This window comes from Rhipicephalus microplus, unplaced genomic scaffold (assembly GCF_043290135.1).
Source record: "Rhipicephalus microplus isolate Deutch F79 unplaced genomic scaffold, USDA_Rmic scaffold_13, whole genome shotgun sequence".
NCBI lineage: Eukaryota > Metazoa > Arthropoda > Arachnida > Ixodida > Ixodidae > Rhipicephalus > Rhipicephalus microplus.
The window spans coordinates 26540566-26568531 of record NW_027464586.1 but is presented as its reverse complement, the minus strand read 5'-3'; positions in this window follow the sequence as shown (position 1 = coordinate 26568531).

The following is a 27966-nucleotide window of genomic DNA, read 5'->3' as shown; positions in this document are numbered from 1 at the left end:
GTGGCAAGAGTGCAAGAAACGAAAGAAAAACAGGGAGGAGAGCAGCTAGTTGCTTGTAAAGCTTCTTCGCGTGTTTTTATGACCACAGGGTGCGCGGTGGCGGCCACGTCGCTACAGATTGCTCTTCCATTAGCGTGGGAGCTGGCCTGTTTTAATCGGCCGCCTAACTGCAAGATTGCGCAATCAATGGAAGTGTAGAGCCAGGTTGTAGAAAAGGACATGGCTTTTCAGTAACAACTTCTGTTTTATTCTGACAACCAGAGTCGAAAGTAGAGCAAGGCTCACGCATTACAGCGAAAGTGGCAAGAGCGCAAGAAACGAAGGAAAAACAAAGAGAAGAGCTACAAGTTGATTTTAATGCTGCTTCGCTTGTTTTTATGACCGCGGTGTGTGTGGTTGCGGCCACGTCGCTACAGACTGCTCCACCTTAGCGAAGAAGCTGACATGTTTGTATCGGCGACCTGACTGCAACGTTGCGCAGTCAATGAAAGTGTGCAGCCAAGCTGTAGAAAAGTACATGTCTTTTCGGTAACATCTCCTTTATTCTGAAAACCGGAGAGTCAAAAGTACAGCCAGGTGCACGCAGTGCAACGAAAGTCGCAAGAGTGAAAGAAACGAAGGGAAAACAGAGAGGAGAGCTACAAGTTGATTCTAATGCTGCTTCGCGTGTTTTTATGACCTCGGGGTGCGTGGTGGTAGCCACGTCGATACAGATTGCTCTTCCATTAGCGAGGAAGCCGGCCTGTTTTAATCGGCCGCCTAACTGCAACATTGCGCAGTCAATGGAAGTGTAGAGCCAGGTTGTAGAAAAGGACATGTCTTTTGAGTAACAACATCTGCTTTATTCTGACAACCAGAGTCGAAAGTAGAGCAAGGTGCACGCAGTACAACGGAAGTGGCAAAAGCGCAAGAAACGAAGAAAAAACAGAGAGAAGAGCTACAAGTTGATTGTAATGCTGCTTCGCTTGTTTTTATGACCGCTGTGTATGTGGTTGCGGCCACGTCGCTACAGACTGCTCCACCTTTGCGAAGAAGCTGACATGTTTGAATCGGTGACCTGACTGTAACGTTGCGCAGTCAATGAAAGTGTGGAGCCAAGCTGTAGATAAGTACATGTCTTTTCGGTAACATCTCCTTTATTCTGAAAACCGGAGAGTCAAAAGTACAGCCAGGTGTACGCAGTGCAACGAAAGTCGCAAGAGTGAAAGAAACGAAGGAAAAACAGAGAGGAGAGCTACAAGTCGAATAAATTGCTGCTTCGCCTGTTTTTATGACCGCGGTGTGTGCGGTTGCGGCCACATCGCTACAGATTGCTCCACCTTAGCCAAGAAGCTGACATGTTTGTACCGGCGACCTGACTGCAACGTTGCGCTGTCAATGGAAGTGTGGAGCCAGGTTGTAGAAAAGTACATGTCTTTTCGGTAACATCTCCTTTATTTTGAAAACCGGAGAGTTGAAAGTAGAGCCAGGTGCACGCAGTGCAACGAAAGTCGCAAGAGTTAAAGAAACGAAGGAAAAACAGAGAGGAGAGCTACAAGTTGATTGTAATGCTGCTTCGCGTGTTTTTATGACCTCGGGGTGCGTGGTGGTAGCCACGTCGATACAGATTGCTCTTCCATTAGCGAGGAAGCCGGCCTGTTTTAATCGGCCGCCTAACTGCAACATTGCGCAGTCAATGGAAGTGTAGAGCCAGGTTGTAGAAAAGGACATGTCTTTTGAGTAACAACATCTGCTTTATTCTGACAACCAGAGTCGAAAGTAGAGCAAGGTGCGCGCAGTACAACGGAAGTGGCAAAAGCGCAAGAAACGAAGAAAAAACAGAGAGAAGAGCTACAAGTTGATTTTAATGCTGCTTCGCTTGTTTTTATGACCGCGGGGTGCGCGGTGGTGGCCACGTCGATACAGATTGCTCCCCCGAGGAGCAATCTGCGAGGGAGCTGGCCTGTTTTAATCGGCCGCCTAACTGCAACATTGCGCAGTCAATGGAACTGTAATGCCAGGTTGTAAAAAAGGACATGTCTTTTTAGTAACAACATCTGCTTTATTCTGACAACCAGAGCCGAAAGTAGAGCAAGGCTCACGCATTACAACGAAAGTGGCAAGAGCGCAAGAAACGAAGGAAAAACAAAGAGAAGAGCTACAAGTTGATTTTAATGCTGCTTCGCTTGTTTTTATGACCGCGGTGTGTGTGGTTGCGGCCACGTCGCTACAGACTGCTCCACCTTAGCGAAGAAGCTGACATGTTTGTATCGGCAACCTGACTGCAACGTTGCGCAGTCAATGAAAGTGTGCAGCCAAGCTGTAGAAAAGTACATGTCTTTTCGGTAACATCTCCTTTATTCTGAAAACCGGAGAGTCAAAAGTACAGCCAGGTGCACGCAGTGCAACGAAAGTCGCAAGAGTGAAAGAAACGAAGGGAAAACAGAGAGGAGAGCTACAAGTTGATTGTAATGCTGCTTCGCGTGTTTTTATGACCTCGGGGTGCGTGGTGGTAGCCACGTCGATACAGATTGCTCTTCCATTAGCGAGGAAGCCGGCCTGTTTTAATCGGCCGCCTAACTGCAACATTGCGCAGTCAATGGAAGTGTAGAGCCAGGTTGTAGAAAAGGACATGTCTTTTGAGTAACAACATCTGCTTTATTCTGACAACCAGAGTCGAAAGTAGAGCAAGGTGCGCGCAGTACAACGGAAGTGGCAAAAGCGCAAGAAACGAAGAAAAAACAGAGAGAAGAGCTACAAGTTGATTGTAATGCTGCTTCGCTTGTTTTTATGACCGCTGTGTATGTGGTTGCGGCCACGTCGCTACAGACTGCTCCACCTTTGCGAAGAAGCTGACATGTTTGAATCGGTGACCTGACTGTAACGTTGCGCAGTCAATGAAAGTGTGGAGCCAAGCTGTAGATAAGTACATGTCTTTTCGGTAACATCTCCTTTATTCTGAAAACCGGAGAGTCAAAAGTACAGCCAGGTGTACGCAGTGCAACGAAAGTCGCAAGAGTGAAAAAAACGAAGGAAAAACAGAGAGGAGAGCTACAAGTCGAATAAATTGCTGCTTCGCCTGTTTTTATGACCGCGGTGTGTGCGGTTGCGGCCACATCGCTACAGATTGCTCCACCTTAGCCAAGAAGCTGACATGTTTGTATCGGCGACCTGACTGCAACGTTACGCTGTCAATGGAAGTGTGGAGCCAGGTTGTAGAAAAGTACATGTCTTTTCGGTAACATCTCCTTTATTTTGAAAACCGGAGAGTTGAAAGTAGAGCCAGGTGCACGCAGTGCAACGAAAGTCGCAAGAGTGAAAGAAACGAAGGAAAAACAGAGAGGAGAGCTACAAGTTGATTGTAATGCTGCTTCGCGTGTTTTTATGACCGCGGGGTGCGCGGTGGTGGCCACGTCGATACAGATTGCTCCCCCGAGGAGCAATCTGCGAGGGAGCTGGCCTGTTTTAATCGGCCGCCTAACTGCAACATTGCGCAGTCAATGGAACTGTAATGCCAGGTTGTAAAAAAGGACATGTCTTTTCAGTAACAACATCTGCTTTATTCTGACAACCAGAGCCGAAAGTAGAGCAAGGCTCACGCATTACAACGAAAGTGGCAAGAGCGCAAGAAACGAAGGAAAAACAAAGAGAAGAGCTACAAGTTGATTTTAATGCTGCTTCGCTTGTTTTTATGACCGCGGTGTGTGTGGTTGCGGCCACGTCGCTACAGACTGCTCCACCTTAGCGAAGAAGCTGACATGTTTGTATCGGCAACCTGACTGCAACGTTGCGCAGTCAATAAAAGTGTGCAGCCAAGCTGTAGAAAAGTACATGTCTTTTCGGTAACATCTCCTTTATTCTGAAAACCGGAGAGTCAAAAGTACAGGCAGGTGCACGCAGTGCAACGAAAGTCGCAAGAGTGAAAGAAACGAAGGGAAAACAGAGAGGAGAGCTACAAGTTGATTGTAATGCTGCTTCGCGTGTTTTTATGACCTCGGGGTGCGTGGTGGTAGCCACGTCAATACAGATTGCTCTTCCATTAGCGAGGGAGCCGGCCTGTTTTAATCGGCCGCCTAACTGCAACATTGCGCAGTCAATGGAAGTGTAGAGCCAGGTTGTAGAAAAGGACATGTCTTTTGAGTAACAACATCTGCTTTATTCTGACAACCAGAGTCGAAAGTAGAGCAAGGTGCACGCAGTACAACGGAATTTTCAAAAGCGCAAGAAACGAAGAAAAAACAGAGAGAAGAGCTACAAGTTGATTGTAAGGCTGCTTCACTTGTTTTTATGACCGCTGTGTGTGTTTTGCGGTCACGTCGCTACAGACTGCTCCACCTTTGCGAAGAAGCTGACATGTTTGTATCGGTTACCTGACTGTAACGTTGCGCAGTCAATGAAAGTGTGGAGCCAAGCTGTAGAAAAGTACATGTCTTTTCGGTAACATCTCCTTTATTCTGAAAACCGGAGAGTCAAAAGTACAGCCAGGTGCACGCAGTGCAACGAAAGTCGCAAGAGTGAAAGAAACGAAGGGAAAACAGAGAGGAGAGCTACAAGTTGATTGTAATGCTGCTTCGCGTGTTTTTATGACCTCGGGGTGCGCGGTGGCGGCCACGTCGTTACAGATTGCTCTTCCATTAGCGAGGGAGCTGGCCTGTTTTAATCGGCCGCCTAACTGCAACATTGCGCAGTCAATGGAACTGTAATGCCAGGTTGTAAAAAAGGACATGTCTTTTCAGTAACAACATCTGCTTTATTCTGACAACCAGAGTCGAAAGTAGAGCAAGGCTCACGCATTACAACGAAAGTGGCAAGAGCGCAAGAAACGAAGGAAAAACAAAGAGAAGAGCTACAAGTTGATTTTAATGCTGCTTCGCTTGTTTTTATGACTGCGGTGTGTGTGGTTGCGGCCACGTCGCTACAGACTCCTCCACCTTAGCGAAGAAGCTGACATGTTTGTATCGGCGACCTGACTGCAACGTTGCGCAGTCAATGAAAGTGTGCAGCCAAGCTGTAGAAAAGTACATGTCTTTTCGGTAACATCTCCTTTATTCTGAAAACCGGAGAGTCAAAAGTACAGCCAGGTGCACGCAGTGCAACGAAAGTCGCAAGAGTGAAAGAAACGAAGGGAAAACAGAGAGGAGAGCTACAAGTTGATTGTAATGCTGCTTCGCGTGTTTTTATGACCTCGGGGTGCGTGGTGGTAGCCACGTCGATACAGATTGCTCTTCCATTAGCGAGGAAGTCGGCCTGTTTTAATCGGCCGCCTAACTGCAACATTGCGCAGTCAATGGAAGTGTAGAGCCAGGTTGTAGAAAAGGACATGTCTTTTGAGTAACAACATCTGCTTTATTCTGACAACCAGAGTCGAAAGTAGAGCAAGGTGCACGCAGTACAACGGAAGTGGCAAAAGCGCAAGAAACGAAGAAAAAACAGAGAGAAGAGCTACAAGTTGATTGTAATGCTGCTTCGCTTGTTTTTATGACCGCTGTGTGTGTGGTTGCGGCCACGTCGCTACAGACTGCTCCACCTTTGCGAAGAAGCTGACATGTTTGTATCGGTGACCTGACTGTAACGTTGCGCAGTCAATGAAAGTGTGGAGCCAAGCTGTAGAAAAGTACATGACTTTTCGGTAACATCTCCTTTATTCTGAAAACCGGAGAGTCAAAAGTACAGCCAGGTGTACGCAGTGCAACGAAAGTCGCAAGAGTGAAAGAAACGAAGGAAAAACAGAGAGGAGAGCTACAAGTCGAATAAATTGCTGCTTCGCCTGTTTTTATGACCGCGGTGTGTGCGGTTGCGGCCACATCGCTACAGATTGCTCCACCTTAGCCAAGAAGCTGACATGTTTGTATCGGCGACCTGACTGCAACGTTGCGCTGTCAATGGAAGTGTGGAGCCAGGTTGTAGAAAAGTACATGTCTTTTCGGTAACATCTCCTTTATTTTGAAAACCGGAGAGTTGAAAGTAGAGCCAGGTGCACGCAGTGCAACGAAAGTCACAAGAGTGAAAGAAACGAAGGAAAAACAAAGAGAAGAGCTACAAGTTGATTTTAATGCTGCTTCGCGTGTTTTTATGACCTCGGGGTGCGTGGTGGTAGCCACGTCGATACAGATTGCTCTTCCATTAGCGAGGGAGCCGGCCTGTTTTAATCGGCCGCCTAACTGCAACATTGCGCAGTCAATGGAAGTGTAGAGCCAGGTTGTAGAAAAGGACATGTCTTTTGAGTAACAACATCTGCTATATTCTGACAACCAGAGTCGAAAGTAGAGCAAGGTGCACGCAGTACAACGGAATTGGCAAAAGCGCAAGAAACGAAGAAAAAACAGAGAGAAGAGCTACAAGTTGATTGTAAGGCTGCTTCGCTTGTTTTTATGACCGCTGTGTGTGTGGTTGCGGCCACGTCGCTACAGACTGCTCCACCTTTGCGAAGAAGCTGACATGTTTGTATCGGTTACCTGACTGTAACGTTGCGCAGTCAATGAAAGTGTGGAGCCAAGCTGTAGAAAAGTACATGTCTTTTCGGTAACATCTCCTTTATTCTGAAAACCGGAGAGTCAAAAGTACAGCCAGGTGCACGCAGTGCAACGAAAGTCGCAAGAGTGAAAGAAACGAAGGGAAAACAGAGAGGAGAGCTACAAGTTGATTGTAATGCTGCTTCGCGTGTTTTTATGACCTCGGGGTGCGCGGTGGCGGCCACGTCGTTACAGATTGCTCTTCCATTAGCGAGGGAGCTGGCCTGTTTTAATCGGCCGCCTAACTGCAACATTGCGCAGTCAATGGAACTGTAATGCCAGGTTGTAAAAAAGGACATGTCTTTTCAGTAACAACATCTGCTTTATTCTGACAACCAGAGTCGAAAGTAGAGCAAGGCTCACGCATTACAACGAATGTGGCAAGAGCGCAAGAAACGAAGGAAAAACAAAGAGAAGAGCTACAAGTTGATTTTAATGCTGCTTCGCTTGTTTTAATGACCGCGGTGTGTGTGGTTGCGGCCACGTCGCTACAGACTGCTCCACCTTAGCGAAGAAGCTGACATGTTTGTATCGGCGACCTGACTGCAACGTTGCGCAGTCAATGAAAGTGTGCAGCCAAGCTGTAGAAAAGTACATGTCTTTTCGGTAACATCTCCTTTATTCTGAAAACCGGAGAGTCAAAAGTACAGCCAGGTGCACGCAGTGCAACGAAAGTCGCAAGAGTGAAAGAAACGAAGGGAAAACAGAGAGGAGAGCTACAAGTTGATTCTAATGCGGCTTAGCGTGTTTTTATGACCTCGGGGTGCGTGGTGGTAGCCACGTCGATACAGATTGCTCTTCCATTAGCGAGGAAGCCGGCCTGTTTTAATCGGCCGCCTAACTGCAACATTGCGCAGTCAATGGAAGTGTAGAGCCAGGTTGCAGAAAAGGACATGTATTTTGAGTAACAACATCTGCTTTATTCTGACAACCAGAGTCGAAAGTAGAGCAAGGTGCACGCAGTACAACGGAAGTGGCAAAAGCGCAAGAAACGAAGAAAAAACAGAGAGAAGAGCTACAAGTTGATTGTAATGCTGCTTCGCTTGTTTTTATGACCGCTGTGTGTGTGGTTGCGGCCACGTCGCTACAGACTGCTCCACCTTTGCGAAGAAGCTGACATGTTTGTATCGGTGACCTGACTGTAACGTTGCGCAGTCAATGAAAGTGTGGAGCCAAGCTGTAGAAAAGTACATGTCTTTTCGGTAACATCTCCTTTATTCTGAAAACCGGAGAGTCAAAAGTACAGCCAGGTGTACGCAGTGCAACGAAAGTCGCAAGAGTGAAAGAAACGAAGGAAAAACAGAGAGGAGAGCTACAAGTCGAATAAATTGCTGCTTCGCCTGTTTTTATGACCGCGGTGTGTGCGGTTGCGGCCACATCGCTACAGATTGCTCCACCTTAGCCAAGAAGCTGACATGTTTGTATCGGCGACCTGACTGCAACGTTGCGCAGTCAATGGAAGTGTGGAGCCAGGTTGTAGAAAAGTACATGTCTTTTCGGTAACATCTCCTTTATTTTGAAAACCGGAGAGTTGAAAGTAGAGCCAGGTGCACGCAGTGCAAGGAAAGTCGCAAGAGTGAAAGAAACGAAGGAAAAACAGAGAGGAGAGCTACAAGTTGATTGTAATGCTGCTTCGCGTGTTTTTATGACCGCGGGGTGCGCGGTGGTGGCCACGTCGATACAGATTGCTCCCCCGAAGAGCAATCTGCGAGGGAGCTGGCCTGTTTTAATCGGCCGCCTAACTGCAACATTGCGCAGTCAATGGAACTGTAATGCCAGGTTGTAAAAAAGGACATGTCTTTTCAGTAACAACATCTGCTTTATTCTGACAACCAGAGTCGAAAGTAGAGCAAGGCTCACGCATTACAACGAAAGTGGCAAGAGCGCAAGAAACGAAGGAAAAACAAAGAGAAGAGCTACAAGTTGATTTTAATGCTGCTTCGCTTGTTTTTATGACCGCGGTGTGTGTGGTTGCGGCCACGTCGCTACAGACTGCTCCACCTTAGCGAAGAAGCTGACATGTTTGTATCGGCGACCTGACTGCAACATTGGGCAGTCAATGAAAGTGTGCAGCCAAGCTGTAGAAAAGTACATGTCTTTTCGGTAACATCTCCTTTATTCTGAAAACCGGAGAGTCAAAAGTACAGCCAGGTGCACGCAGTGCAACGAAAGTCGCAAGAGTGAAAGAAACGAAGGGAAAACAGAGAGGAGAGCTACAAGTTGATTGTAATGCTGCTTCGCGTGTTTTTATGACCTCGGGGTGCGTGGTGGTAGCCACGTCGATACAGATTGCTCTTCTATTAGCGAGGGAGCCGGCCTGTTTTAATCGGCCGCCTAACTGCAACATTGCGCAGTCAATGGAAGTGTAGAGCCAGGTTGTAGAAAAGGACATGTCTTTTGAGTAACAACATCTGCTTTATTCTGACAACCAGAGTCGAAAGTAGAGCAAGGTGCACGCAGTACAACGGAATTGGCAAAAGCGCAAGAAACGAAGAAAAAACAGAGAGAAGAGCTACAAGTTGATTGTAATGCTGCTTCGCTTGTTTTTATGACCGCTGTGTGTGTGGTTGCGGCCACGTCGCTACAGACTGCTCCACCTTTGCGAAGAAGCTGACATGTTTGTATCGGTTACCTGACTGTAACGTTGCGCAGTCAATGAAAGTGTGGAGCCAAGCTGTAGAAAAGTACATGTCTTTTCGGTAACATCTCCTTTATTCTGAAAACCGGACAGTCAAAAGTACAGCCAGGTGCACGCAGTGCAACGAAAGTCGCAAGAGTGAAAGAAACAAAGGAAAAACAGAGAGGAGAGCTACAAGTTGAATAAAATGCTGCTTCGCCTGTTTTTATGACCGCGGTGTGTGCGGTTGCGGCCACATCGCTACAGATTGCTCCACCTTAGCCATGAAGCTGACATGTTTGTATCGGCGACCTGACTGCAACGTTGCGCAGTCAATGGAAGTGTGGAGCCAGGTTGTAGAAAAGTACATGTCTTTTCGGTAACATCTCCTTTATTTTGAAAACCGGAGAGTTGAAAGTAGAGCCAGGTGCACGCAGTGCAACGAAAGTCGCAAGAGTGAAAGAAACGAAGGAAAAACAGAGAGGAGAGCTACAAGTTGATTGTAATGCTGCTTCGCGTGTTTTTATAACCGCGGGGTGCGCGGTGGTGGCCACGTCGATACAGATTGCTCCCCCGAGGAGCAATCTGCGAGGAAGCTGACCTGTGTTTATCGGCCGCCTAACTGCAACATTGCGCAGTCAGTGGAAGTGTAATGCCAGGTTGTAAAAAAGAACATGTCTTTTCAGTAACAACATCTGCTTTATTCTGACAACCAGAGTCGAAATTAGAGACAGGTACACGCAGTGTAACGGAAGTGGCAAGAGTGCAAGAAACGAAGGAAAAACAGGGAGGAGAGCAGCTAGTCGCTTTTAAAGCTTCTTCGCGTGTTTTTATGACCGCGGGGTGCGCGGTGGCGGCCACGTCGCTACGGATTGCTCTTCCATTAGCGAGGAAGCTGGCCTGCTTTAATCGGCCACCTAACTCCAACAATGCGCAGTCAATGGAAATGTGGAGCCAGGTTATAGAAAAGTACGTCTTTTCGGTAAAAACATCTCATTTATTCTGAAAACCAGAGAGTTGAAAGTAGAGCCGGGTGCACGCAGTGCAACGAAAGTCGCAAGAGTGAAAGAAACGAAGTTTAAACAGAGAGGAGAGCAGCAAGCTGATTGTGATGCTGCTTCGCGTGTTTTTTCACAGCAGGGTGCGCGGTGGCGGCCACGCGCTACAGATTGCTCCCTCATTTTAGATGAAGCTGGCCTGTTTTTATTGGCCACCCTACTGCAACAGTGCGCACTCAGTGGAAGTGTAGAGCAAGGTTGTAGAAAAGGAGATGTCTTTTCAGTAACAACATCTGCTTTATTTTGACAACCAGAAAGTTGAAAGTAGAGCCAGGTGCACTCAGTGCAACGAAAGTAGCAAGAGTGAAAATTACAAAGGAAAAACAAAGAGGAGAGCTACAAATTGATTGTAATGCTGCTTCGCGTGTTTTTATGACCGCGGGGTGCGCGGTGGTGGCTACGTCGCTACACATTGCTCCACCTTAGCGAAGAAGCTGACATGTTTGTATCGGCGACCTGACAGAAACGTTGCGCAGTCACTGGAAGTGTGGAGCCAGTTTGTAGAAAAGTACATGTCTTTTCGGTAAAAACATCTCCTTTATTCTGACAACCACTGTCGAAATTAGAGCAAGGTGCACGCAGTAAAATGGAAGTGTCAAGAGTGCAAAAAACGAAGGAAAACAGAGAGAAGAGCTACAAGTTGATTGTAATGATGCTTCGCGTGTTTTTATGACCGCGGTGTGTGCGGTTGCGGCCACGTCACTACAGATTGCTACACCTTAGCGAAGAAGCTGACATGTTTGTATCGTGACCTGACTGCAAGGTTGCGCAGTCAATGGAAGTGTGGAGCCACGTTGTAGAAAAGTACATGTCTTTATGGTAAAAACATCTGCTTTATTCTGACAACCAGAGAGTCGAAAATAGAGCCAGGCGCACGCAGTGCAACGGAAGCGGCAAGAGTGATAAAAACAAAGCAAACACAGGAAGGAGAGCAGCAAGTTGATTGTACTGCTGCTTCGCGTGTTTTTACGACCACGGCGTGCGCGGTGGCGGCCACGTCTTCACAGACTGCTCCCCCCTTAAAAAGGAAGCTGGCCTGTTTTTATCGACCACCTGACTGCCACATTGCGCAGTCAATGAAGATGTGGAGCCAGGTTGTAAAAAAGAACATGTCTTTTCGGTAGCAACATCTGCTTTATTCTGAAACCTGGAGAGTCGAAAGTAGAGCCAGGTGCACGCAGTGCAACGAAAGTCGCAAGAGTGAAAGAAACGAAGTTTAAACAGAGAGGAGAGCAGCAAGCTGATTGTGATGCTGCTTCGCGTGTTTTTTTACCGCAGGGTGCGCGTTGGCAGCCACGTCGCTACAGATTGCTCCCCCGTTTTAGAGGAAGCTGGCCTGTTTTTATCGGCCACCTTACTGCAACAGTGCACACTCAGTGGAAGTGTAGAGCAAGGTTGTAGAAAAGAAGATGCCTTTTCAGTAACAACATCTGCTTTATTTTGACAACCTGAAAGTCGAGAATAGAGCCAGGTGCACTCAGTGCAACGAAAGTAGCAAGAGTGAAAAAAACAAAGGAAAAATAGAGAGCAGAGCTACAAGTTTAGTTTGATGCTGCTTCGCGTGTTTTTTGGACCACGGGGCGCGCGTTGGAGGCCAGGTCACTACAGATTGCTCCCCCCCTCAGAGAGGAAGCTGGCCTGTTTTTATCGGCCACCTAACTGCAACAGTGCGCACTCAGTGGAAGTGTTGAGCCAGGTTGTAGAAAAGGAGACGTCTTTTCAGTAACAACACCTGCTTTATTTTGACAACCAGAGAGTCGAAAGTAGAGCCAGGTGCACGCAGTGCAACGAAAGTCGCAATATGAAAGAAACGAAGAAAAAACAGAGAGGAGAGCTACAAGTTGATTGTAATGCTGCTTCGCGTGTTTTTATGACCGCGGGGTGCGTGGTGGTGGCCACGTCGATACAGATTGCTCCCCCCTTAGCGAGGAAGCTGGCCTGTGTTTATCGGCCGCCTAACTGGAACGATGCGCAGTCAGTGGAAGTGTAGAGCCAGGTTGTAGAAAAGGACATGTCTTTTTAGCAACAACATCTGCTTTATTCTGACAACCAGAGTCGAAAGTAGAGCAAGGTGCACGCAGTACTACGGAAGTGGCAAGAGTGCAAGAAACGAAGGAAAGGAGAGAGAAGAGCTACAAGTCCATTAAAATGCTGCTTCGCGTGTTATATGACCGCAGTGTGTGGTTGCGGCCACGTCGCTACAGATTGCTCCACCTTAGCGAAGAAGCTGACATGTTTGTATCAGCGACCTGACTGCAACGTTGCGCAGTCAATGGAAGTGTGGAGCCAGGTTGTAGAAAAGTACGTGTCTTTTTGGTAACAACATCTCCTTTATTCTGAAAAGCGGAAAGTTGAAAGTAGAGCCTGGTGCACACAGTGCAACGAAAGTCGCAAGAGTGAAAGAAACTAAGTTTAAACAGAGAGGAGAGCAGCAAGCTGATTGTGATGCTGCTTCGCGTGTTTTTTTACAGCAGGGTGCGCGGTGGCGGCCACGTCGCTACAGATTGCTCCCCCATTTTAGAGGAAGCTGGCCTGTTTTTATTGGCCACCTTACTGCAACAGTGCGCACTCAGTGGAAGTGTAGAGCAAGGTTGTAGAAAAGGAGATGTCTTTTCAATAACAACATCTCCTTTATTCTGACAACCACTGTTGAAAGTAGAGCAAGGTGCACGCAGTACAATGTAAGTGGCAAGAGTGCAAGAAACGAAGGAAAAACAGAGAGAAGAGCTACAAGTTGATTGTAATGCTGCTTCGCGTGTTTTTAAGACCGCGGTGTGTGTGGTTGCGGCCACGTCACTACAGATTGCTCCACCTTAGCGAAGAAGCTTACATGTTTGTATCGGTGACCTGACTGCAACGTTGCGCAGTCAATGGAAGTGTGGAGCCACGTTGTAGAAAAGTACATGTCTTTATGGTAACATCTCCTTTATTCTGAAAACCGGAGAGTCGAAAGTACAGCCAGGTGCACGCAGTGCATCGAAAGTTGCAAGATTGAAAGAAACGAAGGAAAAACAGAGAGGTGAGCTACAAGTTGATTTTGATGCTACTTCGCGTGTTTTTTAGACCACGGGGTGCGCGTTGGAGGCCACTTCGCTACAGATTGCTCCCCCCTTATAGAGGAAGCTGGCCTGTTTTCATCGGCCGCGTAACTGCAACATTGCGCAGTCAATGGAAGTGTAGATCCAGGCTGTAGAAAAGCTAAGGCACGTTGCCGGGCTAGTTGGTTGGGATTCATCATTTTCACTGGTATAGCGCACCACGACAAGGACACACACAAAGGAGAGATTCACACACACACAGCGCTAACTTGCAACTAATGTTTTATTTGCGATCACACACGCTGTTTATACAACAGGAGACGGATAAAACATGGATAATGTCACGTCATGTCATGGATAATGTTGAGCTTGTGGGCTCAAGCAAAACGTTTATTAAACTCTGGCTACCCCTCGCACTTGTTGACCGCTGTCGCCGAATCTATAAACAGGAAAGGAAGGGCAAACGGCAAAGACCAGGCAACCGCCACTAAGGCAGGCAAGGTTGCTGTAGTGCCTTACATGCATGCCATTTCGCATAACTTGCGAAGGATAGCAAGGAAGGCGGGTGCGGATGTAGTGTTTTCTGCTCCCGAAAAGTTGCAAGGAATGTGCAAAAAGGTCAATGCAGAGAGAAGCGGGAAACAGGTTTGTAAGATTAAGCACCGGGAGAAATTTGTGAATTGTTGTTGTGGTGTTGTCTATAGCACTCTTTTGACTTGCGGTTGCGAATACATAGGCCAATCTGGAAGGTGTGTGAATGAAAGACTAAAGGAGCACAAGTACAATGTAGAAAGAGCTGTATGTGGTCATTTGGCCCTTCACTGTCAGAGGTGCGGTTGCGTCCCTATGTTCCAAAACACCCGTATACTCTTTAAGGCCCGTGACAGAACCACACGTGAAATTATTGAAGCTTTTGAAATAGACAAAATGAAAGAAAATTGTGTGAGTGTGGCTTCCATAGCATTATCATCTAAAAAAAGAAGTATCTGGAATTTTCGCTTTGACGAGCTAGTGTAGATTGTCGCTATCAGTGATGACACGTGCATGGGCTGTGCTGTATTCTTGACGTGACATTATCCATGTTTTATCCGTCTCCTGTTGTATAAACAGCGTGTGTGATCGCAAATAAAACATTAGTTGCAAGTTAGCGCTGTGTGTGTGTGAATCTCTCCTTTGTGTGTGTCCTTGTCGTGGTGCGCTATACCAGTGAAAATGCTGTAGAAAACAACATGTCTTTTCAGTAACAACATCTGCTTTATTCTGACAACCAGAGTCGAAAGTAGAGCAAGGTGCACGCAGTACAATGGAAGTGGCAAGAGTGCAAGAAACGAAGGAAAAACAGAAAGAAGAGCTACAAGTTGATTGTAATGCTGCTTCGCGTGTTTTTATGACCGCGGTGTGTGCGGTTGCGAACACGTCACTACAGATGTCTCCACCTTAGCGAAGAAGCTGACATGTTTCTATCGGCGACCTGACTGCAACGTTGCGCAGACAATGGAAGTGTGGAGCCAGGTTGTAGAAAAGTACATATCTTTTCGGTAACAACATCTCCTTTATTCTGAAAACCGGAGAGTCGAAAGTAGAGCCAGGTGCACGCAGTGCAACGAAAGTCGCAAGAGTGAAAGAAACAATGTTTAAACAGAGAGGAGAGCAGCAAGTTGTTTGTAATGCTGCTTCGCGTGTTTTTATGACCGCGGGGTGCGCGGTGGCAGCCACGTCGCTACAGATTGCTCTTCCATCAGCGAGGGAGCTGGCCTACTTTAATCAGCCGCCTAACTGCAACATTGCGCAGTCAATGCAATTGTAGAGCCAGGTTTTAGAAAACAACATGTCTTTTCAGTAAGAACATCTGCTTTATTCTGATAACCAGAGTCGAAAGTAGAGCAAGGTGCACGCAGTACAACGGAAGTGGCAAGAGCGCAAGAAACGAAGGAAAAACAGAGAGAAGAGCTACAAGTCGATTAAAATGCTGCTTCGCGTGTTTTATGACCGCAGTGTGTGGTTGCGGCCACGTCGCTACAGATTGCTCCACCTTAGCGAAGAAGCTGACATGTTTGTATCAGCGACCTGACTGCAACGTTGCGCAGTCAATGGAAGTGTGGAGCCAGGTTGTAGAAAAGTACATGTCTTTTCGGTAACATCTTCTTTATTCTGAGAACCGGAGAGTCGAAAATAGAGCCAGGTGCATGCAGTCCATCGAAAGTTGCAAGAGTGAAAGAAACGAAGGAAAAACAGAGAGGAGAGCTACAAGTTAATTTTGATGCTGCTTCGCGTGTTTTTTAGACCATGGAGAGCGCGTAGGAGGCCACGTCTCTACAGATTGCTGCCGCCTTAGAGAGGAAGCTGGTCTGTTTTCATCGGCCGCCTAACTGCAAATTTGCGCAGTCAATGGAAGTGTAGAGCCAGGTTGTAGGAATAACATGTCTTTTCGGTAACAACTCCTCCTTTATTCTGAAAACCGGGGATTCGAAAGTAAAGCCAGGTGCACGCAGTGCAACGAAAGTGGCAAGAGTGCAAGAAACGAACAAGAAGCAGAGAGAAGAGCTACAAGTTGGTTGTAATGCTTCTTCGCCTGTTTTTATGACCACGGTGTGGCGGTTGCGGCCACGTCGCTACAGATTGCTCCACCTTAGAGAAGAAGCTGACATGTTTGTGTCGGCGACCTCACTGCAACAGTGCGCACTTAGTGGAAGTGTAGAGCCAGGTTGTAGAAAAGGAGATGCCTTTTCAGTAACAACATCTGCTTTATTTTGACAACCAGAGAGTCGAAAGTAGAGCCAGGTGCACGCAGTGCAACGAAAGTGGCAAGAGTGCAAGCAACGAAGAAGAAACAGAAAGAAGAGCTACAAGTTGATTGTAATGCTTCATCACGTGTTTTTCTGACCACGGTGTGGTGGTTGCGGCCACGTCGCTACAGATTGCTCCACCTTAGAGAAGAAGCTGACATGTTTGTGTCGGCGACCTGACTGCCACGTTGCGCAGTCAATTGAAGTGTTGAGCCAGGTTGTAGAAAAGTACATGTCTTTTCGGTAACAACATCTCCTTTATTCTGAAAACCAGAGTCGAAGATAGAGCCAGGTACACGCAGTGTACCGGAAGTGGCAAGGGTGCAAGAAACGAAGGAAAAACAGGGAGGAAAGCAGCTAGTTGCTTGTAAAGCTGCTTCGCGTGTTTTTATGACCGCGGGGTGCGCGGTGGCGGCCACGTCGCTACAGATTGCTCTTCCATTAGCGAGGAAGCTGGCCTGTTTTAATTGGCCGCCTAACTGCAACATTGCGCAGTCAATGGAAGTGTAGAGCCAGGCTGTAGAAAAGGACATGTCTTTTCAGTAACAACATCTGCTTTATTCTGACAACCAGAGTCGAAAGTAGAGCAAGGTGCACGCAGTACAACGGAAGTAGCAAGAGTGCAAGAAACGAAGGAAAAACAGAGAGAAGAGCTACAAGTTCATTGTAATGCTGCTTCGCGTGTTTTTATGACCGCGGTGTGTGCGGTTGTGGCCACGTCGCTACAGATTGTTCCGCCTTAGCGAAGAAGCTGACATGTTTGTATCGGCGACCTGACTGCAACGTTGCGCAGTCAATGGAAGTGTGGAGCCAGGTGCACGCAGTGCAACGAAAGTCGCAAGAGTGAAAGAAAGAAACTTTAAACAGAGAGGAGAGCAGCAAGCTGATTATGATGCTGCTTCGCGTGTTCTTTTACCGCGGAGTGTGTGGTGGCGGCCACGTCGCTACAGATTGCTCCCACCTTTTAGAGGAAGCTGGCCTGTTTTTATCGGCCACCTTACTGCAACATTGCGCACTCAGTGGAAGTGTAGAGCCAGGTCGTAGAAAAGGAGATGTCTTTTCAGTAACAACATCTGCTTTATTTTGACAACCAGAAAGTCGAAAATAGAGCCAGGTGCACTCAGTGCAACGAAAGTAGCAAGAGTGAAAAAAGAAAGGAAAAATAGAGAGGAGAGCTACAAGTTGATTGCTCCCCTCTTAGAGAGGAAGCTGGCCTGTTTTCATCTGCCGCCTAACTGCAACATTGCGCAGTCAATGGAAGTGTAGAGCCAGGTTGTAGACAAGGACCTGTCTTTTCAGTAACAACATCTGCTTTATTCTGACAACAAGAGTCGAAAGTAGAGCAAGGTGCACGCAGTGCAACGAAAGTCGCAAGAGTGAAAGAAACGAAGGAAAAACAGAGAGGAGAGCTACAAGTTGATTGTAATGCTGCTTCGCGTGTTTTTATGACCGCGGGGTGCGCGGTGGTGGCCACGTCGCTACAGATTGCTCCACCTTAGCGAAGAAGCTGACATGTTTGTATCGGCGACCTGACAGAAACGTTGCGCAGTCACTGGAAGTGTGGAGCCAGTTTGTAGAAAAGTACATGTCCTTTCGGTAACAACATCTCCTTTATTCTGAAAACCGGAGAGTCGAAAGTAGAGCCAGGTGCACGCAGTGCAACGAAAGTCGCAAGAGTGAAAAAACGAAGGAAAAACAGAGAGGAAAGCTACAAGTTGAGTGTAATGCTGCTTCGCGTGTTTTTATGACCGCGGGGTGCGTGGTGGTGGCCACGTCGATACAGATTGCTCCCCCCTTAGCGAGGAAGCTGGCCTGTGTTTATCGGCTGCCTAACTGCAACATTGCGCAGTCAGTGGAAGTGTATAGCCAGGTTGTAGAAAAAATATTGTCTTTTCAGCAACAACATCTGCTTTATTCTGACAACCAGAGTCGAAATTAGAGCAAGGTGCACGCAGTACAACGGAAGTGGCAAGAGTGCAAGAAACGAAGGAAAACAGAGAGAAGAGCTACAAGTCGATTAAAATGCTGCTTCTCGTGTTTTTATGACCGCGGTGTGTGCGGTTGCGGCCACGTCGCTACAGATTGCTCCACCTTAGCGAAGAAGCTGACATGTTTGTAACGGTGACCTGACTGCAACGTTGCGCAGTCAATGGAAGTGTGGAGCCAAGCTGTAAAAAAGTACATGTCTTTTCGGTAACATCTCCTTTATTATGAAAACCGGAGAGTCTAAAGTAGAGCCAGGTACACGCAGTGTAACGGAAGTGGCAAGGGTGCAAGAAACGAAGGAAAAACAGGGAGGAGAGCAGCTAGTTGCTTGTAAAGCTGCTTCGCGTGTTTTTATGACCGCGGAGTGCGCGGTGGCGGCCACGTCGTTACAGATTTCTCTTCCATTCGAGAGGGAGCTGGCCTGTTTTAATTGGCCGCCTAACTGCAACATTGCGCAGTCAATGGAAGTGTAGAGCCAGGTTGTAGACAAGGACCTGTCTTTTCAGTAACAACATCTGCTTTATTCTGACAACAAGAGTCGAAAGTAGAGCAAGGTGCACGCAGTGCAACGAAAGTCGCAAGAGTGAAAGAAACGAAGGAAAAACAGAGAGGAGAGCTACAAGTTGATTGTAATGCTGCTTCGCGTGTTTTTATGACCGCGGGGTGCGCTGTGGTGGCCACGTCGCTACAGATTGCTCCACCTTAGCGAAGAAGCTGACATGTTTGTATCGGCGACCTGACAGAAACGTTGCGCAGTCACTGGAAGTGTGGAGCCAGTTTGTAGAAAAGTACATGTTCTTTCGGTAACAACATCTCCTTTATTCTGAAAACCGGAGAGTCGAAAGTAAAGCCAGGTGCACGCAGTGCAACGAAAGTCGCAAGAGTGAAAAAACGAAGGAAAAACAGAGAGGAAAGCTACAAGTTGAGTGTAATGCTGCTTCGCGTGTTTTTAAGACCGCGGGGTGCGTGGTGGTGGCCACGTCGATACAGATTGCTCCCCCCTTAGCGAGGAAGCTGGCCTGTGTTTATCGGCTGCCTAACTGCAACATTGCGCAGTCAGTGGAAGTGTATAGCCAGGTTGTAGAAAAAATATTGTCTTTTCAGCAACAACATCTGCTTTATTCTGACAACCAGAGTCGAAAGTAGAGCAAGGTGCACGCAGTACAACGGAAGTGGCAAGAGTGCAAGAAACGAAGGAAAACAGAGAGAAGAGCTACAAGTCGATTAAAATGCTGCTTCTCGTGTTTTTATGACCGCGGTGTGTGCGGTTGCGGCCACGTCGCTACAGATTGTTCCGCCTTAGCGAAGAAGCTGACATGTTTGTATCGGCGACCTGACTGCAACGTTGCGCAGTCAATGGAAGTGTAGAGCCAGGTGCACGCAGTGCAACGAAAGTCGCAAGAGTGAAAGAAACGAAGTTTAAACAGAGAGGAGAGCAGCAAGCTGATTGTGATGCTGCTTCGCGTGTTTTTTTACCGCAGGGTGCGCGTTGGCAGCCACGTCGCTACAGATTGCTCCCCCGTTTTAGAGGAAGCTGGCCTGTTTTTATCGGCCACCTTACTGCAACAGTGCACACTCAGTGGAAGTGTAGAGCAAGGTTGTAGAAAAGAAGATGCCTTTTCAGTAACAACATCTGCTTTATTTTGACAACCTGAAAGTCGAGAATAGAGCCAGGTGCACTCAGTGCAACGAAAGTAGCAAGAGTGAAAAAAACAAAGGAAAAATAGAGAGCAGAGCTACAAGTTTAGTTTGATGCTGCTTCGCGTGTTTTTTGGACCACGGGGCGCGCGTTGGAGGCCAGGTCACTACAGATTGCTCCCCCCCTCAGAGAGGAAGCTGGCCTGTTTTTATCGGCCACCTAACTGCAACAGTGCGCACTCAGTGGAAGTGTTGAGCCAGGTTGTAGAAAAGGAGACGTCTTTTCAGTAACAACACCTGCTTTATTTTGACAACCAGAGAGTCGAAAGTAGAGCCAGGTGCACGCAGTGCAAAGAAAGTCGCAATATGAAAGAAACGAAGAAAAAACAGAGAGGAGAGCTACAAGTTGATTGTAATGCTGCTTCGCGTGTTTTTATGACCGCGGGGTGCGTGGTGGTGGCCACGTCGATACAGATTGCTCCCCCCTTAGCGAGGAAGCTGGCCTGTGTTTATCGGCCGCCTAACTGGAACGATGCGCAGTCAGTGGAAGTGTAGAGCCAGGTTGTAGAAAAGGACATGTCTTTTTAGCAACAACATCTGCTTTATTCTGACAACCAGAGTCGAAAGTAGAGCAAGGTGCACGCAGTACTACGGAAGTGGCAAGAGTGCAAGAAACGAAGGAAAGGAGAGAGAAGAGCTACAAGTCCATTAAAATGCTGCTTCGCGTGTTATATGACCGCAGTGTGTGGTTGCGGCCACGTCGCTACAGATTGCTCCACCTTAGCGAAGAAGCTGACATGTTTGTATCAGCGACCTGACTGCAACGTTGCGCAGTCAATGGAAGTGTGGAGCCAGGTTGTAGAAAAGTACGTGTCTTTTTGGTAACAACATCTCCTTTATTCTGAAAAGCGGAAAGTTGAAAGTAGAGCCTGGTGCACACAGTGCAACGAAAGTCGCAAGAGTGAAAGAAACTAAGTTTAAACAGAGAGGAGAGCAGCAAGCTGATTGTGATGCTGCTTCGCGTGTTTTTTTACAGCAGGGTGCGCGGTGGCGGCCACGTCGCTACAGATTGCTCCCCCATTTTAGAGGAAGCTGGCCTGTTTTTATTGGCCACCTTACTGCAACAGTGCGCACTCAGTGGAAGTGTAGAGCAAGGTTGTAGAAAAGGAGATGTCTTTTCAATAACAACATCTCCTTTATTCTGACAACCACTGTTGAAAGTAGAGCAAGGTGCACGCAGTACAATGTAAGTGGCAAGAGTGCAAGAAACGAAGGAAAAACAGAGAGAAGAGCTACAAGTTGATTGTAATGCTGCTTCGCGTGTTTTTAAGACCGCGGTGTGTGTGGTTGCGGCCACGTCACTACAGATTGCTCCACCTTAGCGAAGAAGCTTACATGTTTGTATCGGTGACCTGACTGCAACGTTGCGCAGTCAATGGAAGTGTGGAGCCACGTTGTAGAAAAGTACATGTCTTTATGGTAACATCTCCTTTATTCTGAAAACCGGAGAGTCGAAAGTACAGCCAGGTGCACGCAGTGCATCGAAAGTTGCAAGATTGAAAGAAACGAAGGAAAAACAGAGAGGTGAGCTACAAGTTGATTTTGATGCTACTTCGCGTGTTTTTTAGACCACGGGGTGCGCGTTGGAGTCCACTTCGCTACAGATTGCTCCCCCCTTATAGAGGAAGCTGGCCTGTTTTCATCGGCCGCGTAACTGCAACATTGCGCAGTCAATGGAAGTGTAGATCCAGGCTGTAGAAAAGCTAAGGCACGTTGCCGGGCTAGTTGGTTGGGATTCATCATTTTCACTGGTACAGCGCACCACGACAAGGACACACACAAAGGAGAGATTCACACACACACAGCGCTAACTTGCAACTAATGTTTTATTTGCGATCACACACGCTGTTTATACAACAGGAGACGGATAAAACATGGATAATGTCACGTCATGTCATGGATAATGTTGAGCTTGTGGGCTCAAGCAAAACGTTTATTAAACTCTGGCTACCCCTCGCACTTGTTGACCGCTGTCGCCGAATCTATAAACAGGAAAGGAAGGGCAAACGGCAAAGACCAGGCAACCGCCACTAAGGCAGGCAAGGTTGCTGTAGTGCCTTACATGCATGCCATTTCGCATAACTTGCGAAGGATAGCAAGGAAGGCGGGTGCGGATGTAGTGTTTTCTGCTCCCGAAAAGTTGCAAGGAATGTGCAAAAAGGTCAATGCAGAGAGAAGCGGGAAACAGGTTTGTAAGATTAAGCACCGGGAGAAATTTGTGAATTGTTGTTGTGGTGTTGTCTATAGCACTCTTTTGACTTGCGGTTGCGAATACATAGGCCAATCTGGAAGGTGTGTGAATGAAAGACTAAAGGAGCACAAGTACAATGTAGAAAGAGCTGTATGTGGTCATTTGGCCCTTCACTGTCAGAGGTGCGGTTGCGTCCCTATGTTCCAAAACACCCGTATACTCTTTAAGGCCCGTGACAGAACCACACGTGAAATTATTGAAGCTTTTGAAATAGACAAAATGAAAGAAAATTGTGTGAGTGTGGCTTCCATAGCATTATCATCTAAAAAAAAGAAGTATCTGGAATTTTCGCTTTGACGAGCTAGTGTAGATTGTCGCTATCAGTGATGACACGTGCATGGGCTGTGCTGTATTCTTGACGTGACATTATCCATGTTTTATCCGTCTCCTGTTGTATAAACAGCGTGTGTGATCGCAAATAAAACATTAGTTGCAAGTTAGCGCTGTGTGTGTGTGAATCTCTCCTTTGTGTGTGTCCTTGTCGTGGTGCGCTATACCAGTGAAAATGCTGTAGAAAACAACATGTCTTTTCAGTAACAACATCTGCTTTATTCTGACAACCAGAGTCGAAAGTAGAGCAAGGTGCACGCAGTACAATGGAAGTGGCAAGAGTGCAAGAAACGAAGGAAAAACAGAAGGAAGAGCTACAAGTTGATTGTAATGCTGCTTCGCGTGTTTTTATGACCGCGGTGTGTGCGGTTGCGAACACGTCACTACAGATGTCTCCACCTTAGCGAAGAAGCTGACATGTTTCTATCGGCGACCTGACTGCAACGTTGCGCAGACAATGGAAGTGTGGAGCCAGGTTGTAGAAAAGTACATATCTTTTCGGTAACAACATCTCCTTTATTCTGAAAACCGGAGAGTCGAAAGTAGAGCCAGGTGCACGCAGTGCAACGAAAGTCGCAAGAGTGAAAGAAACAATGTTTAAACAGAGAGGAGAGCAGCAAGTTGTTTGTAATGCTGCTTCGCGTGTTTTTATGACCGCGGGGTGCGCGGTGGCAGCCACGTCGCTACAGATTGCTCTTCCATCAGCGAGGGAGCTGGCCTACTTTAATCAGCCGCCTAACTGCAACATTGCGCAGTCAATGCAATTGTAGAGCCAGGTTTTAGAAAACAACATGTCTTTTCAGTAAGAACATCTGCTTTATTCTGATAACCAGAGTCGAAAGTAGAGCAAGGTGCACGCAGTACAACGGAAGTGGCAAGAGCGCAAGAAACGAAGGAAAAACAGAGAGAAGAGCTACAAGTCGATTAAAATGCTGCTTCGCGTGTTTTATGACCGCAGTGTGTGGTTGCGGCCACGTCGCTACAGATTGCTCCACCTTAGCGAAGAAGCTGACATGTTTGTATCAGCGACCTGACTGCAACGTTGCGCAGTCAATGGAAGTGTGGAGCCAGGTTGTAGAAAAGTACATGTCTTTTCGGTAACATCTTCTTTATTCTGAGAACCGGAGAGTCGAAAATAGAGCCAGGTGCATGCAGTCCATCGAAAGTTGCAAGAGTGAAAGAAACGAAGGAAAAACAGAGAGGAGAGCTACAAGTTAATTTTGATGCTGCTTCGCGTGTTTTTTAGACCATGGAGAGCGCGTAGGAGGCCACGTCTCTACAGATTGCTGCCGCCTTAGAGAGGAAGCTGGTCTGTTTTCATCGGCCGCCTAACTGCAAATTTGCGCAGTCAATGGAAGTGTAGAGCCAGGTTGTAGGAATAACATGTCTTTTCGGTAACAACTCCTCCTTTATTCTGAAAACCGGGGATTCGAAAGTAAGGCCAGGTGCACGCAGTGCAACGAAAGTGGCAAGAGTGCAAGAAACGAACAAGAAGCAGAGAGAAGAGCTACAAGTTGGTTGTAATGCTTCTTCGCCTGTTTTTATGACCACGGTGTGGCGGTTGCGGCCACGTCGCTACAGATTGCTCCACCTTAGAGAAGAAGCTGACATGTTTGTGTCGGCGACCTCACTGCAACAGTGCGCACTTAGTGGAAGTGTAGAGCCAGGTTGTAGAAAAGGAGATGCCTTTTCAGTAACAACATCTGCTTTATTTTGACAACCAGAGAGTCGAAAGTAGAGCCAGGTGCACGCAGTGCAACGAAAGTGGCAAGAGTGCAAGCAACGAAGAAGAAACAGAAAGAAGAGCTACAAGTTGATTGTAATGCTTCATCACGTGTTTTTCTGACCACGGTGTGGTGGTTGCGGCCACGTCGCTACAGATTGCTCCACCTTAGAGAAGAAGCTGACATGTTTGTGTCGGCGACCTGACTGCCACGTTGCGCAGTCAATTGAAGTGTTGAGCCAGGTTGTAGAAAAGTACATGTCTTTTCGGTAACAACATCTCCTTTATTCTGAAAACCAGAGTCGAAGATAGAGCCAGGTACACGCAGTGTACCGGAAGTGGCAAGGGTGCAAGAAACGAAGGAAAAACAGGGAGGAAAGCAGCTAGTTGCTTGTAAAGCTGCTTCGCGTGTTTTTATGACCGCGGGGTGCGCGGTGGCGGCCACGTCGCTACAGATTGCTCTTCCATTAGCGAGGAAGCTGGCCTGTTTTAATTGGCCGCCTAACTGCAACATTGCGCAGTCAATGGAAGTGTAGAGCCAGGCTGTAGAAAAGGACATGTCTTTTCAGTAACAACATCTGCTTTATTCTGACAACCAGAGTCGAAAGTAGAGCAAGGTGCACGCAGTACAACGGAAGTAGCAAGAGTGCAAGAAACGAAGGAAAAACAGAGAGAAGAGCTACAAGTTCATTGTAATGCTGCTTCGCGTGTTTTTATGACCGCGGTGTGTGCGGTTGTGGCCACGTCGCTACAGATTGTTCCGCCTTAGCGAAGAAGCTGACATGTTTGTATCGGCGACCTGACTGCAACGTTGCGCAGTCAATGGAAGTGTGGAGCCAGGTGCACGCAGTGCAACGAAAGTCGCAAGAGTGAAAGAAAGAAACTTTAAACAGAGAGGAGAGCAGCAAGCTGATTATGATGCTGCTTCGCGTGTTCTTTTACCGCGGAGTGTGTGGTGGCGGCCACGTCGCTACAGATTGCTCCCACCTTTTAGAGGAAGCTGGCCTGTTTTTATCGGCCACCTTACTGCAACATTGCGCACTCAGTGGAAGTGTAGAGCCAGGTCGTAGAAAAGGAGATGTCTTTTCAGTAACAACATCTGCTTTATTTTGACAACCAGAAAGTCGAAAATAGAGCCAGGTGCACTCAGTGCAACGAAAGTAGCAAGAGTGAAAAAAGAAAGGAAAAATAGAGAGGAGAGCTACAAGTTGATTGCTCATCTCTTAGAGAGGAAGCTGGCCTGTTTTCATCTGCCGCCTAACTGCAACATTGCGCAGTCAATGGAAGTGTAGAGCCAGGTTGTAGACAAGGACCTGTCTTTTCAGTAACAACATCTGCTTTATTCTGACAACAAGAGTCGAAAGTAGAGCAAGGTGCACGCAGTGCAACGAAAGTCGCAAGAGTGAAAGAAACGAAGGAAAAACAGAGAGGAGAGCTACAAGTTGATTGTAATGCTGCTTCGCGTGTTTTTATGACCGCGGGGTGCGCGGTGGTGGCCACGTCGCTACAGATTGCTCCACCTTAGCGAAGAAGCTGACATGTTTGTATCGGCGACCTGACAGAAACGTTGCGCAGTCACTGGAAGTGTGGAGCCAGTTTGTAGAAAAGTACATGTCCTTTCGGTAACAACATCTCCTTTATTCTGAAAACCGGAGAGTCGAAAGTAGAGCCAGGTGCACGCAGTGCAACGAAAGTCGCAAGAGTGAAAAAACGAAGGAAAAACAGAGAGGAAAGCTACAAGTTGAGTGTAATGCTGCTTCGCGTGTTTTTATGACCGCGGGGTGCGTGGTGGTGGCCACGTCGATACAGATTGCTCCCCCCTTAGCGAGGAAGCTGGCCTGTGTTTATCGGCTGCCTAACTGCAACATTGCGCAGTCAGTGGAAGTGTATAGCCAGGTTGTAGAAAAAATATTGTCTTTTCAGCAACAACATCTGCTTTATTCTGACAACCAGAGTCGAAATTAGAGCAAGGTGCACGCAGTACAACGGAAGTGGCAAGAGTGCAAGAAACGAAGGAAAACAGAGAGAAGAGCTACAAGTCGATTAAAATGCTGCTTCTCGTGTTTTTATGACCGCGGTGTGTGCGGTTGCGGCCACGTCGCTACAGATTGCTCCACCTTAGCGAAGAAGCTGACATGTTTGTAACGGTGACCTGACTGCAACGTTGCGCAGTCAATGGAAGTGTGGAGCCAAGCTGTAAAAAAGTACATGTCTTTTCGGTAACATCTCCTTTATTATGAAAACCGGAGAGTCTAAAGTAGAGCCAGGTACACGCAGTGTAACGGAAGTGGCAAGGGTGCAAGAAACGAAGGAAAAACAGGGAGGAGAGCAGCTAGTTGCTTGTAAAGCTGCTTCGCGTGTTTTTATGACCGCGGAGTGCGCGGTGGCGGCCACGTCGTTACAGATTTCTCTTCCATTCGAGAGGGAGCTGGCCTGTTTTAATTGGCCGCCTAACTGCAACATTGCGCAGTCAATGGAAGTGTAGAGCCAGGTTGTAGACAAGGACCTGTCTTTTCAGTAACAACATCTGCTTTATTCTGACAACAAGAGTCGAAAGTAGAGCAAGGTGCACGCAGTGCAACGAAAGTCGCAAGAGTGAAAGAAACGAAGGAAAAACAGAGAGGAGAGCTACAAGTTGATTGTAATGCTGCTTCGCGTGTTTTTATGACCGCGGGGTGCGCTGTGGTGGCCACGTCGCTACAGATTGCTCCACCTTAGCGAAGAAGCTGACATGTTTGTATCGGCGACCTGACAGAAACGTTGCGCAGTCACTGGAAGTGTGGAGCCAGTTTGTAGAAAAGTACATGTTCTTTCGGTAACAACATCTCCTTTATTCTGAAAACCGGAGAGTCGAAAGTAAAGCCAGGTGCACGCAGTGCAACGAAAGTCGCAAGAGTGAAAAAACGAAGGAAAAACAGAGAGGAAAGCTACAAGTTGAGTGTAATGCTGCTTCGCGTGTTTTTAAGACCGCGGGGTGCGTGGTGGTGGCCACGTCGATACAGATTGCTCCCCCCTTAGCGAGGAAGCTGGCCTGTGTTTATCGGCTGCCTAACTGCAACATTGCGCAGTCAGTGGAAGTGTATAGCCAGGTTGTAGAAAAAATATTGTCTTTTCAGCAACAACATCTGCTTTATTCTGACAACCAGAGTCGAAAGTAGAGCAAGGTGCACGCAGTACAACGGAAGTGGCAAGAGTGCAAGAAACGAAGGAAAACAGAGAGAAGAGCTACAAGTCGATTAAAATGCTGCTTCTCGTGTTTTTATGACCGCGGTGTGTGCGGTTGCGGCCACGTCGCTACAGATTGCTCCACTTTAGCGAAGAAGCTGACATGTTTGTAACGGTGACCTGACTGCAACGTTGCGCAGTCAATGGAAGTGTGGAGCCAAGCTGTAAAAAAGTACATGTCTTTTCGGTAACATCTCCTTTATTATGAAAACCGGAGAGTCTAAAGTAGAGCCAGGTACATGCAGTGTAACGGAAGTGGCAAGGGTGCAAGAAACGAAGGAAAAACAGGGAGGAGAGCAGCTAGTTGCTTGTAAAGCTGCTTCGCGTGTTTTTATGACCGCGGAGTGCGCGGTGGCGGCCACGTCATTACAGATTTCTCTTCCATTCGAGAGGGAGCTGGCCTGTTTTAATTGGCTGCCTAACTGCAACATTGCGCAGTCAATGGAAGTGTAGAGCCAGGTTGTAAAAAAGGACTTGTCTTTTCAGTAACAACATCTGTTTTATTCTGACAACCAGAGTCGAAAGTAGAGCAATGTGCAGGCAGTACAACGGAAGTGGCAAGAGCGCAAGAAACGAAGGAAAAACAGAGAAAGGAGCTACAAGTTGATTGTAATGCTGTTTCGCTTCTTTTTATGACCGCGTTGTGTGTGGTTGCGGCCACGTCGCTACAGATTGCTCCACCTTAGCGAAGAAGCTGACATGTTTGTAACGGCGACCTGACTACAACGTTGCGCAATCAATGGAAGTGTGGAGCCAAGCTGTA